Source organism: Zootoca vivipara, chromosome 7 (assembly GCF_963506605.1).
Source record: "Zootoca vivipara chromosome 7, rZooViv1.1, whole genome shotgun sequence".
Classification (NCBI taxonomy): Eukaryota; Metazoa; Chordata; class Lepidosauria; order Squamata; family Lacertidae; genus Zootoca; species Zootoca vivipara.
In genome coordinates this window covers 66005913-66019986 of record NC_083282.1, presented here as the reverse complement: position 1 = coordinate 66019986, position 14074 = coordinate 66005913, and the positions used below count along the sequence as shown (strand labels likewise).

General features: G+C 41.2%; 1 protein-coding gene across 9 annotated transcripts in view; it reads left to right on the top strand.

Annotated features, from left to right (window-relative positions):
* Nucleotides 1-14074, top strand: part of RBM12 (RNA binding motif protein 12) — a 54536-nt gene that overhangs the window by 22397 nt on the left and 18065 nt on the right. The window lies entirely within an intron of this gene.

Here is a 14074-nt window from a genome sequence, read left to right as displayed (position 1 = left end):
AAGCATCTCTGTAAACTGAACTTTGAAAAGTAATAAACATTCAGCTTCCCCTTCAATGTAACCTCTGACAAGTTTCCCATATGGAAGGTTAGTTGCATGCTTCTAAACAAAAGTGATCTTTATGTTTTACCTGATCTGTGAAAGAGTGGTCTGTATCTGGAAAGCAGAGAAGCCTGTCATTGAGGTGAAATCTCCCATCACGGTTCCACTGCTTCAGCTTCTTGAATAATACAGGGTATTGTACTTCTAAAGCAAATACACTCAAACATACATACCCTATGAAGTACCATTTTTGGATGAAACACTGAAGTCACTGTGAGAATGAGAATAACAGAAAATGAGAGGAGGAAACGGATTTCAGTTCAGCTGTCGAATAAAGTGTTGAATGAGACCAGCAGCATGGATGTGTGTTCTCATCGACACTGCGATGCAGACACCAATGAGCATCCTGAAATCAGAAACGTGAAATGTGGATAGCAATGTGCATCCATGTCTTGCTTCCATCTGAATGAGCATTTGCATCAGGTTGCGCACACAGCCTGCTGCGATGGGACAAAAGTTCCAAAATTTGTATTGCAAACATGAAATGCTTATAATATTACACTATATAGGCAGGTTGAAGGAGCCCAGTAATAACAGCAGTATTAAAAGTGAAAAAGGCAACCCCCCCACACTAGAAAAGTAGGAATGAAAAAAGACCTTGCCAAGTGAATTCAAGGACATTATTAAGTAGAGAGCTTAAACGGACATGTTTAAGACATGTTTAAAATAGAAAGAACACTCACAGGTGAAAATGTAGTTCCTCAGAGACTCAATACATTTCTACTTAACTAAAGAACTATTTTGTAGATGAGAGACACTTGGATCTAATTTTTATATATAATCCATGAAGACTTAAGTTATATTCATGCCAAAGCTATGAAGGGAATGAAAACATTGCTGAACTAGGTTGTATACTAGCCACAAATCTCTTCCCCACCCCTTCTAGTTAGCAAATATCATAGTTACTTTCCAATATTGTGGCTTGTAAGACCAGCTTTTTAGAAAGTCTGAATAGTTTAGCATTGTGCTAAACTAGTTTTTGAAAATAAAATTTCAGCAACATTTGTTTACATGTGCTGCAACATGAGAATCTAAAATGAGACCGCAACATTGAAAAATGCAAGTGAAATATGGAATTCAACTTCATTTATTGTGTGATGATTATATCACTTAAGGAATAAGCTCAGGCTAGGAAGTGATAGAAAAGAATAGCATTTCTTGATCTTAAGTAGTACGGTACATGACGTTCTGGGCAGCTTAACTCTATGAAACTGCAAGCTATGAGAAGGGAGTTATTGATCTGGAAAGCTATGGGGGAAAGAGTTAAGAAAACCTGGTGGAAAACTTTTTTAAAAAACACCTTTCATACAATCATAGTTCCTTAGCATTCAACAAGCTCATGGCAAAGGAAATAAGTGGTTCATGACACCATAAACTTGCCGTATTGGCAGTTGGGGGGGGGGCGTAGAAAGCCACTAAAGATGATATTCTACCCAGAGTAGACCTGTTGAAATAATAAACATGGCTAACTTATGCCCATTAATATCAATGGGTCTACTCTTGAATAAAACTCAAGCCACAACCTATAACCTCAATGAGGTTTGAGAATTAGGAATGGATTAGCAGGGTCTGTAGTATGCAGTGGCCTGGGTAATTGCAAATGATTCCTGCATTGCAGGGGTTGGACTACTAACTAGATGATCCTCAGGGTCCCAACACTATGATTCTATGATCAGGAATACATTGGAAACAGTAAATGATGGTTCAAGTAAGGTTTTTCATCTTGCAATACCATGACCCCTGACCATTAGGTCGAGTCGTGACCAACTCTGGGGTTGCGGCGCTCATCTCACGTTATTGGCCGAGCGTACAGCTTCCAGGTCATGAGGCCAGCATGACAAAGCTGCTTTTGGGAAACCAGAGCAGCACACGGAAACGCCGTTTACCTTCCCGCTGTAGCGGTACTTATTTATCTGCTTGCACTTTGACGTGCTTTCGAACTGCTAGGTTGGCAGGAGCTGGGACCGAGCAATAGGAGCTCACCCCGTCGCGGGGATTTGAATCGCTGACCTTCTGATCGGCAAGCCCTAGGCTTTGTGGTTTAACCCACAACGTCACCCGCATCCCTGCAATACCATACTCCGCAGCAATGTACTACAGTAATTGCTGGTAAGTGCTCACATATAAAGGATTGCTCAGTTGGTTAGAGTGTGGTGCTAATAACACCAATGTTGCAGGTTTGTTCCCTGTATGGGACAGCTGCATATTGCTGCATTACAGGGGGCTTGGACGGGATGATCCTCGGGGGCCCTTTCCAACTCTGCAATTCTAGGATTCTGTGAATGGGGGGAGGGATTAGAATGCAGCACTAAATGAAGTATGTATGTTGGGGTAGTGTTTTGGGATAGGTCAGGGGGTGGGATGTGAGATGCTTCATTTAAGCACCCAAAGCTCACACAGCAAGTCTTTGAGTTCTTAAGCTAATCAAAGTGTGCTAGATAACCTCAAATATAGACATAGCATTGCAGCGTCTGTGGGTAAAGAAAAGGATAGGGGTTTGGGTTATTCACCTAGTTATCCTCCTGCTCTGTTGCCCCATTTCTATAGAATCCCACAACTGTCTGTCTCATATTTAATGAAAATCCACTTTCCTCATTTTATGGAAGGTAATCCACCTGTTGAGTGCAGCAGAGTAAATAACACGGCTTTGTGTATTGAGTCACTAAACAATGCTGTTATCCATATTCTGTGCATATGTTGACCCTGGGGATTTGTTTGGAGAGTGCAGCAGAAATCTGTAAATAAAACCATGAGTGTAGTGAAACAACAAGTGAACTGCTGCTACATAAATTGATCTTTGAACATTTTCACTGCTGTGCTATTCTCTTGAGCAATTGCTTCCACTGCTTCAATTAAGTACTGTGGTGTTCCAATGATGCTGAGATGCATGTCACATTATTGCTTACTACTGCTTTCCTTTTTTCACATCTGGAAAATGGGTATAAGTATGAGAGATGCATCAAATACAAACCAAAATGCAGAAGGAACATTCTGAGCATTCTGGATTAAGCTGATGAACAAAAAGCAAGCAATGCTTCTTACTGAGAAGTGCAAAATAATGTACATCTGTTGAGAATTATTCCAACTACACAGTTTTCAATTTTAAATAGAAAGGAAAGCAATTTACTAGAATATCAGCAGGCCATTTCTGTGGTCAAAAGTTATTAGAAGCCAAAAAATAGTACAAGAATAAGATGTAATCAGTACAACACAGTCTCTGTGGCCAAATCATTTTAGCTTTGCCTTATCAAAAAGATACAAAATAAAAACAATTTAAGATGAGCACCCAAATTCATGATTCTCTATTGATTCTAAAATATAATTAATTGACCGGACTTATGTGTCAGTAGTGTAGTGGAGAAGATTTGTATGCCCATTCTGAAAGAGTGAACTTAACAAAGAGGCACAAAGAAATGACTTTTGCTATATAAATTACATTACAAAGTCTAGTGACACTACTATATTCAAAAGGTCTAGAAAAATGGAAAGAACATATAACATCTTACTGGCTCTTAGCCAAGAAGTACCTGAAACCTCATTCATATATGCAGTGTTTTTTTTCTGGGGATACGCAGGGGTACACATACCCCTAAACATTTTGTGAATCTAAGTTTGACCTCATTGAGGGGCAGTATTTCAATATGAGTAGGAAAAGAGCGTACCCCTAAACATTTTTTTTAGAACAACAGCACTGCGTATATGTGATCTGACTTAACGTTACTAAATGGGAGCAAATAAAAGATATATTGCTCCATGATGACACTTGGTTCAATTTCCTATCTTCTAAGGGGGTGGGGTGGGAACTAACCTGCTATTCAGTCAGTTAGGGTTATTATGCATAAAAATTCCTGTTCAAAGGTTCGGATTAGAAACTCTGGCCCGGGTTTAGACCTTACCCAGTAAGCATTTGTGGAAACTAAATCTTGGCACTGTTCAGCTGTAGAAAGGAAATATGGTGAATTCATCGAGGAATATCAGTCATAGCCAACTTCTTGGCATATGTGTCACATGCAGAGTTCAAAGAGTGTAACAAACTAGAGCATTTATCCTTTGATGCAGTAGAATAAGATGAGAGTAGCAAATACAGTCGTACCTCGGTTTACGACCCGCTTGGGTTGCGAACAGTTCGGGTTACAAACTCCGCAAACCCGGAAGTGTTTTCGGTGCGCTTTGCGCATGCGCAGAAATGGCGCTCAGTTTGCGACCTTTTCGGGTTACGAACCGCGATCCGGAACGGATCGTGTTCGTAACCCGAGGTACTACTGTAGTGTAGATTAGGCTATGTTATGTGATAGGCTAGCCGTTGGTTCCTCTGCCACACTGCACCATGCTTCCAGGTAAGAGCAACTGTATACTACAGCAGTCCTGTTTATCTTCATAATCTTCCATGCACGTTACTTAGAATTCATTAATAATGTCAAAGAGGATACTAAAGGGGAGTATATTCAGAAAATCATTTGACTGAATGTATTTTACAGTTCTAGGGCTTTTCCAGACTGTCTTATTGCACTGAAACTATAACCCAGTTACAGTTGCATATGTGAGCCAAACATTTTACTGCCATTCTCAGTAGTGTGGTGTTTGGGCTTTTAGAAGCTAGCTAATGTACCTTTTGCATTTTTATTTGCATTGAATATAGTTTGGTTGGCAGCCTGTGGCTAGTGTCTATAGCATCACTGGTGATAAGTTACACATTTCTCTCCATCCATCCATTCTAAGGATTTTTTTTTGAGAATTTTTTTACTGCTGTACTTCTTCAGAAGCACCAATGGTTGCCAGGCGTTCCCTATTTCCCATTGGCAGAGGTCATCCAACAGCCATTGTAGATGTTCCTGATTTACATTTCCATGGAAAAAGGCCAGTTTAAGTTTCCCTTTTTGAAATCCATGTTTTTTGAACAAGCAATTGCTTGTGGCAATTAAAGCTTTGGTTTGCTACAAAATTGAAACTTGTTATACAACCAAAGTATATACTGTAATCCAAAATGTCTGGTCATGCTGTTTGTGTGCACTAAACAATTGTATCTTTTTAGAGACAAAGATCACTTACAGAATCACTTACCTGAAGGCTAAGGCTGCAGATGAATACAAGGGCTCAGTGGACAATTTTGGTACAATGCAAGATGCCATTCCTGTATTCGCATGTCTGTGGGCCATGCTTCATGACTTTCTGCATCAAATGAAAAGGCAAAATGATATATTACAAGGCCTTTTCCTTGCATTTATAATTCCTAACCTTGGAAACCAGATCTCTACAAACACATACACACCAACATGGAGGTGTTTGTGATACTGATATATAATACTATGTATAATATATTTTGGTTGTGTGTTGAAAGCAGTTTGTGGCATAGAAGAGCAGCATGTGTCGCCATGAGAAGACCTGATATAGCCAGGAAAAGATGCAGGTGGCATTCTAACTTTAGCTATGCAAAAGTGCACTTGGCCACCACTGAAACTCAGGCTTCCAGGTTCAGGGTTGAAGCTAGGAACACACCCAAACGGCAAACCTGTGTCCAAGAGGTCTGCTATCTCATCTAAGATAGAGTAAGGCCAGGATCAACTCTGCTTTGTCTGAATCAGGCTTCAATGTCTTCACTCTTATCCAGTCTTCTTATAGATGTCAAAAATGATTCAGAATCTGAACAACTTTCTTGGATTTAAATGGAAAGGAAAGGTAGCATTGAGCATCTTCAGCATATTGTTAACACAGAACCTCAAAACCACGGATGCTCTCACACAGTGGTTAGTACTGAGGCAAGATGGAGTCATGAGGGATTCTATAGCCCAATGAGCAAATCATAATACCACCTTCTGAAACTGACCCTGCACAAAGGACTAGAACCACCATAAATCAGTGCCTCCAAGTCCTATCACAACCAGGCAGTTCACAAGAATAGGATTCCATGGTTGATAGTAACAAAAATCACGGAGAAGTCTGGCAGAACCACCAGGGACATGCTCTCCCTGTCCAGTTCATGGAGTAGATTGTCCACCAAGAGGATCAAAGCTGCCTCCATCCCCAACCTGACACTGCATTCAAATGGCTCTAGATAATCAGTCTTAAATTTAAAAAAAACACCTGAAGTTAAGATGCCACCACATGCTTGAGCACCTTTCCAAGAACGGAGTACAGTATTGGAGACTGGATGGAAATTTGATACTGTCTTCACGATTTCATGAAACAAGATGTAACTGATCATTGACCACCCAAAAAAGTTGCACTGAATGACTGTGGAATGCAGTGGTGGCAGAAATGCAGTTTCTTTGCTGCCATAGAGTAGGTTTCCAGACGGCTTCTACCCTGTATTCATTTGGACTTGCTCATAGTCTTTTGCCATTATTGCTCTAGCTATTGTCCTCCTTCATTGCATCACTCTCTGCTCCCCCCCGCTCCAAAAAAAAATCCCAGAGAGTGATCTCATGAGTAATTTTGTCAACTATTCAGGCCATTTCCCCTTTTTGAAGGTGGACCAGTGCTTTAACAGGATTGCCTCTTGAAGTGAAAGGCAAACCCCCAAGAGCCATCAGCCTTCTCTGATGGCCCATTTTAATCGGTGCCTCACACCAGCAGAGGTTTGGAGCCTCAGTAAGCTTAAACCCTACTGTCAGAGTTGTTATGACTACTCCTGAGTAACGACCTTCCACATGCTTGTCTTTCAAAAGTCTTTATTAGTGCACATTATTTACAGTGTAGCGAGCTGCTGGTTTCATGTCTCCTCATTCCGAATCAGAATCCGGCACTGCCCCTTTTCACGACTTTGACCAACATAAAAGCCTCAGGACAGTGAATCTCCTCCCTTTTCTCCTCCTTCTCAATACCGGTGTCGGTGGGAAGGGTCTACGGTCTGCCCTGTTCCTGTCCACCCTTCCCGCCTCTCTTCCTGCCTGTGGAGCAGGGGCTCTCCAGTGCTGCCAGAGCCCTGGCACTCCTCCGTCTCCTGACTCACCCCTTCAGGCTCCTCGCTTTCCTGACTGCTTGGAGACGGGCTGCTTCTGATGGGGGGGTTTCTCTGTAATCCCTCCCCCTTACACCTACCATGATGGTGGGACTGTAGCACTACCACTAAGACTATACCTTAGCTCAGGAGTGGAGGTAAATGGGCAGCACTGTACACCAGTAAAATCCATATTCTGTCCTAAATACACACCTAGATGCGCACAATCCAAATGGGAAGACGGCTCTTGGGCACCTGGGTCAGGGGGTAGAATAATGATAGATAGACCCCTGTGGCTCCAATCCCTCTCTCCTTCCAGGTCTTGCAACTAATGAAGTGAGCTGTAATCCAAGAAAGCTTGTAACAATAAATTTGTTAATTTTTTAGATGTCACAAGAATCTTTGTTTTTGCTGCAAATGACTAACATGCCTACCCCTCAGATATGTTTAAAATAGAATATTTTTTTCAAGACATTAATTCTAAACTTACATTTTAAATGTGGTTTAAAAATGTTTTTGTTCATGCTGCTTACTCTTAGTTCTCCCTTCCTAGGGCTTTAACAATATAGACAGGTCCGGCTATCTGCTAGCTGAAGATTCACTTAGCCACACATAAAGAATTATGCCCAAACCTGCTGTACACTTCACAGATTCACTTATCCAAACAAACAACATCCTTGCTTGTGCTTTGCTGGTTGGTGGCAGCCATTTTCAGGTAGAAACCACAGAAAGAGGGCTGGGAGGGGGGACATGATAGGACGAATCAGAGCAAGAGAGAGTGGACAAATCTGAGCAGGTGAGATCAGATAAATCAGTTTTTCCCCTTTCTCTTGCTGATTGGCTGCAGCCATTTCAGGAAGAAACCATGGAGAGAAATGGGGAAATGTTGGAAAATCTTGCATTAGAAATATTTTGATAGGAAATAGTGCAAATCGTAAGTCTGTTATGTGAATGCTCGCCTAATGAACAATTTCCAGGGAACGCATTCTGTTCGTTAAGTGGGACCTGTGTAGCAAATAACACCACCATTCATTGTGTAGGAATAGGATTATGCATTCCTAGAACCACAAATAAGAAGTAAATTTCATATTATCGTGTGCAATACAGTGGATGAGGATCTTATGTCTTGCTCAAATTAAATACAAGTTCACTTTGCAGAGTAAGCACCTAACAGATTTCCCCACTCCTTTATAAAAACGATAAAAACTTGTTTCTGCCTTGTTCTGTGACCTTAGGAGCTATTCCTTCCTTTGAAAAGAATTACTTGCTTCAGTAGTGTAGCATACTTCATAAGAATGTAGTATTTCTTGTACAAAATGGTATCTTACCTTCAAACCTTTTCCTTTTTTTCTAGTGTAATAATATGCCTACGGGAATCTGTTTTGAGGTCTACATAGAGTTAAAGAGAAGCTTATTTATTCATCTTACTAAAGGCAGTGATTATTAAAAACTGAATGAACATAGTAGCAATTGAATAATGTAAAAGAAAGATGACAGAGCTTAACTTTCAGATTGCTGATGGACAACTGCAACTGTACTGGCCCCGCTTCCAATAACAAATTGTGCATTTGCAGAGAAGGTTTTAGCCTAGCCACCCTGGTATTCTAGCTTTCTGTATGTAGGGAGTTCCTCCTTAATTGTGGGGCCGTTTTGAGACATTGGCTTGGTTAACATGTAATGCTAAGTCTAACCATGGCTTGGCGCTAAGGTGGGTTCCCAGAGAAGAGATAGTGTCTGCTTTGCTTGTCCTCACTGGTACTGCTGCTGTGTTACTGTGAGCTAAGCCACAATTTGGCTTAGTGTATCATCTGAACCTGGATATGTGGTTTGTCTCACTCCAGACAAATCACAAGCTGTAACCACCAGTGTATTTGCTGAAATGGTACAACTGATGCAACATAGGAAGTTGCCGAAAGTATGTATTTATGTTCTGCATTTTACACAAATACATTGTGCTCAAAGTGGTCCACAGAAAACAATTCAAATACAATAGCACAAATAAGAATAATACACTAGATTATACCATTGATCATCTACTTTAGTTTGTGAGCAAGAAAGGAAAGATGTATGTTTTCTTTAATAGGGAGAATAAAGTATTCTATGTTCTTCTAATGCAAGCTTTCATATATTGCTTCTGTTTGTGTGAATGGTTTTTAATTGTCTGTATTCTCTAGAGATTCTGTGAACAGACCTTGATCATACAGCATTCATATGAGTATAAAAATTAATTGTATTTTATGTTCCCTTCATGCCATATGCTAATAATTCAGTAAAGGTAAAGGGACCCCTGATCATTACGGTAGGTCTAGTTGTGACCGACTCTGGGGTTGCGGCGCTCACCTCGCGTTATTGGCCGAGGGAGCCGGCGTACAGCTTCCATGTCACGTGGCCAGCATGACAAAGCCGCTTCTGGTGAACTAGAGCAGCACACGGAAACGCCGTTTACCTTCTTGCTGTATTTATCTACTTGCACTTTGACGTGCTTTTGAACTGCTAGGTTGACAGGAGCTGACACTGAGCAACGGGAGCTCACCTTGTCGCGGGGATTCAAACTGCCGACCTTCTGGTCGGCAAGCCCTAGGCTCAGTGGTTTAACCCACAGCGCCACCCACGTCCCCTAATTCAGTATGCACTGAATTCAGTATGCACTGGCAATTGGATTAGAGCTTTCGAAGTAAGTAGTTTTTCTTGTTAGCTTACCTTAAACTTAGGCCTGACTTGGATATTATTATTGCTGTGATCAGTTTCTGTTGAGAGCAAGACAGGCAAAAATAGTTTACGGTAATTTATTTTATTGTTTGCTCTACATTTTTACATTAGAGGAGCCATGAAACTGGCTTACAAATTTTATTGAAAGGGGACCTTTTAATTTAAAAAAATATATTTAAAAGCATCTAATCACAAACATCTGAAGCAAAATTTAACAGATATAACCAAATGTCTGCCTGGAAAAACAGAAAAGTTTTCAGTAGGCATCAAAAGGAGTATAGTGATGGTGCCAGCTTAATGTCAGTAGTGAGCTACAAAGTATAGGTGCCAAAGGAAGACTCCTTACAAACGCAGAAAGGATATTGCATGGCGCTTGGAGAAGTGCCTCTTCTGCGGATCAGAATGAATCTGCACACATGAGGTATGACAATCCCTTAAGTAAACTGGTTCCAAAGAGTTAAGAACTTTATATACCAATTAGAACAATTCAGGCATGTAGTGAACTGGCAGTCAGTGCAGATCTTCAAGCACAGGTGTAATATGCTAACAGACTCCTGTCAGCAATCATGCCGCTGCATTTTGCACTAAGTGGAGTTTCTGGACAAAAACGGGAAATCCCATGTTGAGGACATTGCAGTCGACTAGTCTTGAAGTTACTTGCTCTTAAAGCAACAGTCTTCCGTTGAAAAGGATGAATGTGGATGAAACAGGCTTTACGCAGCCTGTACCACAAAACATGGGATCAGTATTGACCTGCCAGAAATCTCGCCAGATCCAAGTTGAGCCATTAGGCTTGAGGACCAATACAATAAGGCTACACCATAATTCCACAGTATTCTAACTCAGCATTTCCTTAAACTCTATAAAGCCCTATACGGCCCAGGACCCTCATACCTATGGGACCGCCTCTTCTGGTACGCCCCACGGAGGACCTTACGGTCTGCAGATAATAACTAATATGAATAAGAACTAATATGAAAGGCCTCCCAGCATTCTCACAAGCCCATCCATATAAGATCAGCATACACAGTTGGGCCAATGAGCACTTACTGTTCCAACCCTAATCCTGCGGAAACCCATCTAATTAGATTTTAATTTGATTTTGACCTGTTTTTAGTAGGTAATTTAATTATTGTTTGATTTTATACCAATGTTATATATCTGATGCTAGCCGCCCTGAGCCCGACTTCAGCCGGGGAGGGCAGGATATAAATAGAAGTTTATTATTATTATTGTATGTTGCATCCTGCATTCTTTTGGACTGTGACACCTTCCCAGGAGTAGTAGTGTATTGTTGGATTAAAGAAATTGTGGTGCAGATTTGACATCAGTGAGGCTGCCTAGTCTTTCAGCACACTGCCCTTATTCTGCCTGTGCTGCATTATGTTTATCCCTTTTAGCTGAAAACTGGAATTCAGTTGATGCCCCCTGGTGAATTCATCTGTCCCAGGTGAGTTGAGAGAAATTCTCCTCCCATGCCAGTCATGCAACAAATTCAGAGTAAATACTTCAGAGGTCTGACAAGTATTGTGTAACCTTAGGCATAAATCCTTATCCGCAGGTATATTGTTGTTCCTTATTATGGTACCTTTTCTGATCTGAACCCTAGTAAAGCTATTCTGTATATAATCAGCACCATCTATAAACGCTACTGATTTCTGTATCTGAGGCTCCAGGGTTGCTGTGTTTGTTCTGTCCCATGATTCCCCTGTGGAAGATTGTGGGCTGTGGGAGAGAGGAAGGGGATAATTCCAGGGAGACCTGTGGGACTGCCTGAAAAGCAAACAACACAGGATCAGGAATTGTATCGTTGTGGTTGAGATGGTATATACAGGAGGGTTTTATTAAAGCACTTGACCAAACCATCAAAGAGGAAGGGATGTAGCTCATTGGTAGAGCATCTGCTTTGCATGCAGAAGGTCTCAGGTTCAATCCTGATCATCTCCAGGTATGGCTAGGAATGATCCTGCTGCCAGTCAGTGTAGACAGTAAGGAGCCAATTGTCCTGTTTTGGTATATGGCAGCTTCCTAATTTTCCAGAGGCTGAAAGTTGCTCCTCTTATGAGACTCCGTAATGGTGATATTAAAGCAAATGCAAAGGATGATTGGAGATAAGCTGGTGGCATACTTCCATCCAGGGAGAAAGATTTACCAACAAGCTATTCCCAGGGCTTCATCATCACTCACCACTAGAAACCAGTAGGCTATTCAGTCCAGTCCCTGGGAAGAGCATTGTAAGATGTTCCAGGGGAAATGCTCAACATAAGTAGAAGCTATCGGGGCCTTACCTCTATTACCTGACCCAAGGTGGGAGGAACTTCTGCTGGATGGACACATCTGGTTTATACTTGTGCAGAAAGAAATGTTGCAAAAGGACACTTGGATATTGTATGGAAGTGACATTCATGGGTAGCTTGAATGGGTAGCACCCTTTGCAAAACCTAATGCCCTCCATATATTTTGGGCTACAACTCTCACCAGCCCCCTAGTTAGAATGCAAGATTGCTTAGTCCAGTCTGCTTTGGGCAGAATCATAGTAAATTGTAGAATGACCAGGTAGTCTCAGACAAGTGTTTGATCAATGGCTGAAGAGAAGATGGGTTTTCTCTGCTTTGCTGCTGTTACTGCCCTAACTCGGGGGTGATTTGCAAATAAAAGTTCTGGTTGAGTGTCTCTTGCCTTCTCAGCAGTAGCACTTGTGGTGGATTTCCTTCCTTTTAGGGTGGGCAGAAGGTAGATCTGTGTCTGCTGGTAGATCTCAGGACATTCTACAAGAATTTCTGACTCCCAGTTGCTTGACAAAAGCAATAACAGAATTAACAATTGCTGCCAACACAAATTATACTGCTGGAATGAAGAAAGGTTGGGAAGCCTGTGTGGAAGGACTGTGAGCTTTGTTCAGTTCAGATCCTCAAAATGAGTTCCTAGGCTCTGAATTCTTTAATTTTTAGTGTGTGTGTTTTGCACCTGACTCTGGTTCAAGGATCTTGGGGTTCTAGTAAAAGAGCAAGATCCCACAAGCCTGAAGTCTGCCAGTACCTGATTTAGGTGAGTTGCAGGCTACTTCCTTTGTCATTGGGAAAGTAGCTAATGCTTCTTTAAGTGAGAGAGGAATGGGAACTTTGCAACCCTTATAAACTTGGTTAACTGCAAGGGACAGCAGATTTGCCTGGAACCTGCATAAACTGATAATAGTGTGATTTAAGAAAAGGACATTTTTGAAGAAACATAGCAGCTGCCTTGGGACTATATGGCAAATATAACAACAGATGTATTGAGTTTTGTGTTGCGTCCGTTTATGTTTGTATGCTATTAAAAAAAATTAAAGGAACATAGCTATTCTGCCAAGGCATGTGCTTTCAGATTAATTGTCGTATGGTGTTGTTATGACTTTTCCATAGGTGGAGTGTGCATAGTCGTGTGATTTGAATGCCCATCTTGTAGAAGGTGTCTTGTCTGCCCAGAGGCTTCCTTTTGGATATTTCTGAACTCGTGGATGATTATTACTTATGAATTGCCTTTTGTATTTGTGTGAGAAAGTGATTTGCAGTCGTATCACAGGAGTAATGAGTGATGGACTCATGGCATCTGCTTATCATATACTGACTTTGCCAGCTGTGGAGGCAATGTGAGCTACAAGGAATGAAACATGAACAATGAAATATTTAGTGGTGGTTTTCCTCATTTATATTTACCTATGGTAAAATTACTACTGTCACAGGTTAAGCCTGTGTGGTAGCTGCACCCTATAGACACGAGAGAGGGTGTCCAGTAAAAAACAGTTTTGTTTGGAGACAAAACAGATGTTAACTATTCTTGGGACCTTCTGGTTGCCCTTGCATCTTCTCAGGTGTGCACAGCTATTCTTTGCAGTGGGTTTGGGAAGCCTAAATGGTGTCCCCACACAACCCCTTTCTACATCAGTTAAATTTAGATGCATGAAAGGGTTGCTTGGCCTGGTGTTGCTTCTGTAGCGTCTGTAGCAGGGCTGCATCTCTTCCTGCTTACCTTCCAACCAATCTGAGTTTTCCTTAGGGTTATCCCAAGTCAACTAGCCTCTCCATAACATCTGCCCATGGGCATGTGATGATGTTGAAACAGAAAAGTAATGAGCTATGCGGTCTGAAAGTTTGCCAGTTAGTATGTTAAACCCATATCAATTTCTGTTGTATATTAACATTAGTGTGAAACTGATGTGCAGATTATTATATTTAGCATTTGGTCCATTTGAATGTTACACTGCATGTTTCTGCAGGAAAATACGCATGTGTACAAGAAAAGTGCAGCTTCATACAGTTTTCATGTTCTAGAAATATTTCTGATACT